The sequence below is a fragment of the Cryptomeria japonica genome, chromosome 8, assembly GCF_030272615.1.
Source record: "Cryptomeria japonica chromosome 8, Sugi_1.0, whole genome shotgun sequence".
Taxonomy (NCBI): domain Eukaryota; kingdom Viridiplantae; phylum Streptophyta; class Pinopsida; order Cupressales; family Cupressaceae; genus Cryptomeria; species Cryptomeria japonica.
Genome location: NC_081412.1, coordinates 362760109 through 362766108, shown reverse-complemented (window position 1 = coordinate 362766108; position 6000 = coordinate 362760109).

Sequence of the window (6000 nt, the reverse complement as noted above, 5' to 3'; positions counted from 1 at the left end):
GCCCATATGCGTCATATAAAACATACATCACAGTTGTTCAAGTGGCTCCAAATTATGGGATGTTACTATCAAGGCAATGGTCAAATTTGGTAGGGGGACATGTTCAGTTAGATCTGTCATATGCAACCATCTTGGTAAAAGGGGCAAATGTAAGAATTGATAGAGAGCCGAGATCATTCTACCTGATAAAAGAAGTTGATCCAAACGAGACAACATGTTTCCTCCAATAAGATATAGATAACTTTTAGGTAAGTATTTCTTAACTCATTCAATGCAAAAATAATAAGCTTGAAGATACTATTGAAGCATATGAGAATAAAATTTGGAAAATGTACTTTGATGGTGCTTGTAGTAAAGAAGGAAATGGAGCTAGTGTGGTTTTCATATCTCCCAATGGAAAATCATTTAAATATTATTTCTTGTTAGTTTTTGAATGTACAAACAATGTTGCTGAGTATGAAGCACTCTTGTTAGGTCTTAGAATAGCAAATAAACATGGTATCAAACTACTAATAGTTTATGGCAATTCAGAGTTGTATCTCAAGTAAGGGAAAAGTTTGCTACTAAAAATGTAAGGCTTCAAAATTACAGAAATGAGGTGTGGGACTCTATTGAATTTTTTGATGCATTTTCTATAACATGGATTGAAAGATCTAACAATATTTTAGCTGATTTTATGGCTAACCTAGTAGTTAAACATAATGATATTCCTTTTGATGACATTACCCAAGTTGAAATATAAACTAGACCTGCAGTACTAGATAACATAAAGAACTAGCAAATATTTGATGATGACAAGGATCTTCTGAAGTTCTTATTTTGTGAAGATCAGTATGAGGGCCAACACATGGATTGGAATGCATATGTGGAAGATGAGAATGGTAAGGAGTCTCTATTTGGAAAAAAACATCTGCAACTTAAAACAAACAAGATTCCAAAAGGGTTGGTGGAACTAGAGAGGATGTTTGACAATAAGGATATGGAAAATTTCAAGCCCAACACTGGAAGTTGTGAAGAAGTGGAGAAAATAAACTTGGGAAGTGAAAACAATCCTAGAGAGGTCTACATTGGGAATAAGCTTACCCCAAAAATTAGAATTGCATTGGTCAATCTGTTAAGAAAATACAAACATGTTTTCGCTTGGTCATATGACGACCTTAATGCATAGAAAGAGGATTTGTTTCAGCATGAAATCCCACTGAAGCCAGATGCAAAACCATTTAGGCAAAAGCAAAGGCCTATAAATCCCATATTGGCTCCCAAAATGAAGGAAGAGTCGATGAAGATGAAGAATTCAAGAATTATAGAGCCTATAAGGCATTCCACATGGGTGTTAAACTTGGTGCCTGTTAGAAAGAAGAACAGTGATATCAGATTATGTGTAGACTTTAGAAACTTAAATATATCATCTTTAAAAGATAATTATGCTCCGCCTAACACGCAACCTTTGCTACAGAAAGTAACAGGGAATTGTGTGTGTGAAAAAGTGATCTATACCTGCAAGCACAACACTTGAATTAAGTCATTATATGCATGGTTAGTAATCAATATTCAATAAGTAATAAACCATAACAAAGCGACTAATTGCCTTCTAAAAGATGCGAGTATAAGATTGCTCTAAGATTTTTATAAGCAATACCAATGACTAGACTACACCAAGATGAAGGATTTAATCTATATGATATTAACTATATGGATGCAAGATGGATGAATAATTCAAGCAAATAATCAATTCAAGCAATAATGGATGTAAGCAATGATGGATGAGTAAAATGGATGCAAATAATCTAAAAAGAACAATGATCTTCAATGACTCCAGAGAGAAATTAGCATGATAATAATCTCCAAGCGTGTTCTAAAAAATCTCTAGGGTAAATTGGAATGAGAGCTGAAGACTGAATTTATAGAGAATCACAAAAGATAAAAGCTCAATTTAGAATTAATTGAAAACAATTGAGAAATCAGGTTTAGTTAACCTTGAGATAGATTCCAATTTTAGTTTAATTGAAATGCATTCAAATTAGAAGTCCAAGTTGCATTGGAAATAATAATAAATTAATTCCATGAATTTGTGATAAAAATAGATAATTCTTTTATTTATTCAAGAAAAGAGTCTTTTCAATGCAACTGAACTTGTTTTTTTGAAAAGCTTTGAGTTCCAATTTTAGAGAATAATTCAATAATTCAATTAATTGCTTTTATGATTTCAAGTTCTAAATTTAGAAAAAGAAATAATATCTCAAGTTTGATTTCTCTCTCAATTCAATTCTTTTATTTTAATTTCAATTCAACTCTTGTTTTGTAATTAATTCCTCTTTTATAATAAATTAATTCCTTTTGCATGATTAAATGGCAATTTTATTAATTAATTAAATATGCAAGGATATTTAATAAATTAAAACATGGGATAATTGATCAAAATGATATTCTTGGAAATGATTCAATTAATTAAATGAATATTTAATTAATATTGAGTAATTGATTTGCCATGTGATATTTGATGATTAAAGAATTAATAATGTGCTCAAGGTTGATTTAATTGCCTTTGGTTAGGACCTTGGTGATGTTGTCGAGATTAGGGGCCCATGGTTTAGATGACCATTTTTAGGGTATTACATTTGCCCCTCTTTGAATTAATGTGCGAGCAGCGCGTTGGTTCAAAGAATGTGATGTCTAGGAGATGCCAGTTCTGAACTTGAATGATCATGAACTAGATGAAGAGCAAGGTGCTTAGCTTGATTCGAAGTGACAAAGCTGAATGAAGTCTGATTAAAGCGATACCATTCCCGAACTTGATTGAACTAAGGAATGATAGAAAATAAAAGATACCGAACTTGAACTTGATTGATCAAGAAGCAGATCTTACTGATCTAGAACTTGATTGAACTTAGATGCAATGAGCGATGATAAAAATTGATCTTGAGCTTGATTGATCAAGATACGATGAAGATAAACTATCCAGCTTGATCAAGAAATGAATACTGAACACCAGCTTAGATTGAGTGTGATAAAAAATACTCTTTAAAATTTTGATTGAGTTTAAACAAATAATCAGCTTGATGTGAAGCAATGAAACTGATTAATGTTAAAAGATTGATTTAGATGAAAGACAAATATTAGCTTGATTTGAAGCGATGAAACTGATATGCCCCTAGTGATTGATTTGATTCAGATAATTGAGAGATCTCAACTTGATGTGAAGCGATGAAGCTGAGATGCCCCTTAGAAATAAGAATTGATTTTCTTTAGTTGAAAATATTTTGCTCGACTTTTGATGAAGATTTGAAAAAAAAATTATTCTCGACTTGTGAGATATGATGTCATAAGGTCGTGAGTATGCTCCCTCGGGAGCAAAATCAAAAGATAGCGAGGGTACTTGATAGGCAATTGTTGGTGATAATAAGTTATTTGAGCACAAAGTGATTCTGAGGAATATTTGAAGAATTCGGCATTGATTGATGAGTTAAGCATAGAGTTGATCATAAAGTTGATATGTAGAATTGAAATGGGTATTTATCATTGAAATTGAGCGCAATTTGAAGAAAAAATGAGCATTTGATGAAAAGAGCGCTAAGTGGTCCAAATTGTGAAATTGACTAGCAAAATGATCTCAAATTTTGATTTCGATCCCGAAATTAGAATCACACCGGCCAAATTAGCTAAGGGTACAATTTTTATGTCCATCAGAGCAAGTTGGAAAATTAGGTTTTTGGCTATATATGGGACAAAAGTGTCATTTTCAAATCATTTTAACCCTCCAATTTTGAAAATTCAAAAAGCCTTCTGCGAAGAAAATGGTGGTCCCTACTCGTATGCATCGATTTGAGCACCTGAGACGTCATAATCGACCCTGAAACTATGAGCCAGCGGTAAGTGATCGATCTTAAGCCTCTTTATGTTTTCAATTTTAAATATTTTTGTTCATTTTTTAAGTTTTTCGCATGTGTGGGGCTGGGTTTCATGTTTTATCGTGCAAGATAGGATTCTGTCTCGTATGAGTAATTGGTAAATTATATTTTGTCATTTGAAGTCATTAGAATTGTCGTTTGAGATGCGCCCTTGTATCGTACGACATGTCTGTTAAAAGACCATTTTGTCGTGCGAAACCCAATAGTTTGTCGTTTGGGATTGTTTTGTCGTATGAGAGCTATTCCTGACTCATACGAGATTCTATCCCTCTGTGTTTTGTTGTTCGAGAGAGAGTGAGCATTTTTGAAGGTCTAAATGTGAAAATTTGAATTTACATTTGACTCAATTGGATTTGCTTGATGTTTTATTTCTCTTGTAGGCTAATTTGGAATGTTTTCTGATGCTTCGTTGTTGGGTTTTTTGCAGGTTCAATTACCTCCTGTGCTCTTTAGATGTGTTTATCCTCCTACTATGACATTAGTTCGACATTTATTTGAGGTTGAGTAGGCTCATATTGATGTATGTGGTTTGACTCATCTTCTTGGTTTGCCAGATATCTGTGTGAACCATAGAATACTCACAACGTTGGTAGAGCGTTTCCATTCAAAGCATAACACCTTTCATCTGCCAGTGGGGGAGTTGACTATCACTCCTGAGGATGTATATAGGATCCTCCACATCCCTTTTGTTGGGGATAAGGTGGATTACGATTCAGGGCACCTTCCAGGATTACAGGCAGTGAGGCATGTCTTCAGAGATCCTAACGTTTTGACTTGTTCCATTAGTTGGGACATATTGATGAGCAGATACAGTGAGGAGTTTCCTCTGGCGTGTGTTCTAGCAAGATTCATAAGCAATTTTCTGATGCTAGATAGAGGGCAACAAGGTTTCCAGTGTGGTTGGGGCAAGATGTTGATGGGATTGATAGAGACCCCTCAGAGGCTTGGCTGGGGTTCTTGCTTGCTGGCTCACATGTATCATGAGATGCATGAGATCGTGTATAGAGATGGTCAGAGCATGGCCGCAGATGTATATATTTTACAGGTTTGGTCTTGGGAGCATCTTCCCATTTATTGGCTGGTGGTAGATGATAGTAGAGAGCTTGGGCAGTTGATTATATACAGGTATGCCGGTTATATTGCGTAGCCCCATCTAGGCAAGACAAATTTTTGGCGGCGACAGTTAGACGATTTGATAGCTGTAGTGTGGAGACCTTATAGAGGTTTGGAGCCTTGGGATGACTGGCAGCTAGTTTGCAGGGACCTTTTTGTCACGCGTCCTCTTATTGGGAGATCGTAGACCATTGCAGAGCGGTTCATCATTTCTCGAGTGATGAGGTAGTATGGCCAGCCTTAGGGGATTTCGCAGGAGTATACAACGTATAAACATTATGCAGATGAGGAGAGACAGGGATGGTCTCCATGATCATCTTATGCCTTGGCCATGCGGGAGCTGACTGGTCTACAACGCCTTAGATGGAATTATATGGATGATGTTGCGGATGTGGGGGTATTGCCCCAGTACAGAGAGTGGTTCTAGCAACATCCTTTTCCTAGATTTACTGATCTAGGTGAGAAGGCACCATGCATTGAGGATGTTGAGGAGGATTCTCCCACACAGGTACAGGGACAGAGACAGGGACAGAGAGCCGAGGCTCTGAGACAGACATGTAGTGATCCTGGTGCTAGTAGGAGTAGGGTTCCAGCTGAGGGTGGACAACAGAGGGGTGAGGGCAGGTCCCTTGGAAGAGTAGGAGTGAGATTAGGTGGAGATGAGGAGGAGAGAGTAGCTCCAAGATAGGTCTGGAAGTGGAGGGAGGAGTAGGGTGGTTCTGGAGGTGGAGAGCCAGCAAGAGAGTAGGGGATAGACACAGGACGGTCGATGAGAGCACGTCTTGCAGAGTTGTAGTCATAGTTGATAGTGGCTAAGACTCAGCTGGTGGAGCGAGACTGACAACTTGCAGAGGTGAGGGCTGAGATAAATCGATAGTTGGCTGAGCTGAGAGCAAAGCGTGATCGTCAGCTTGCGGTGATGAGAGCGGAGCAAGACACCCTCCAGCAGGATGTTTTGCATCAGAACAACAGGGCAGCC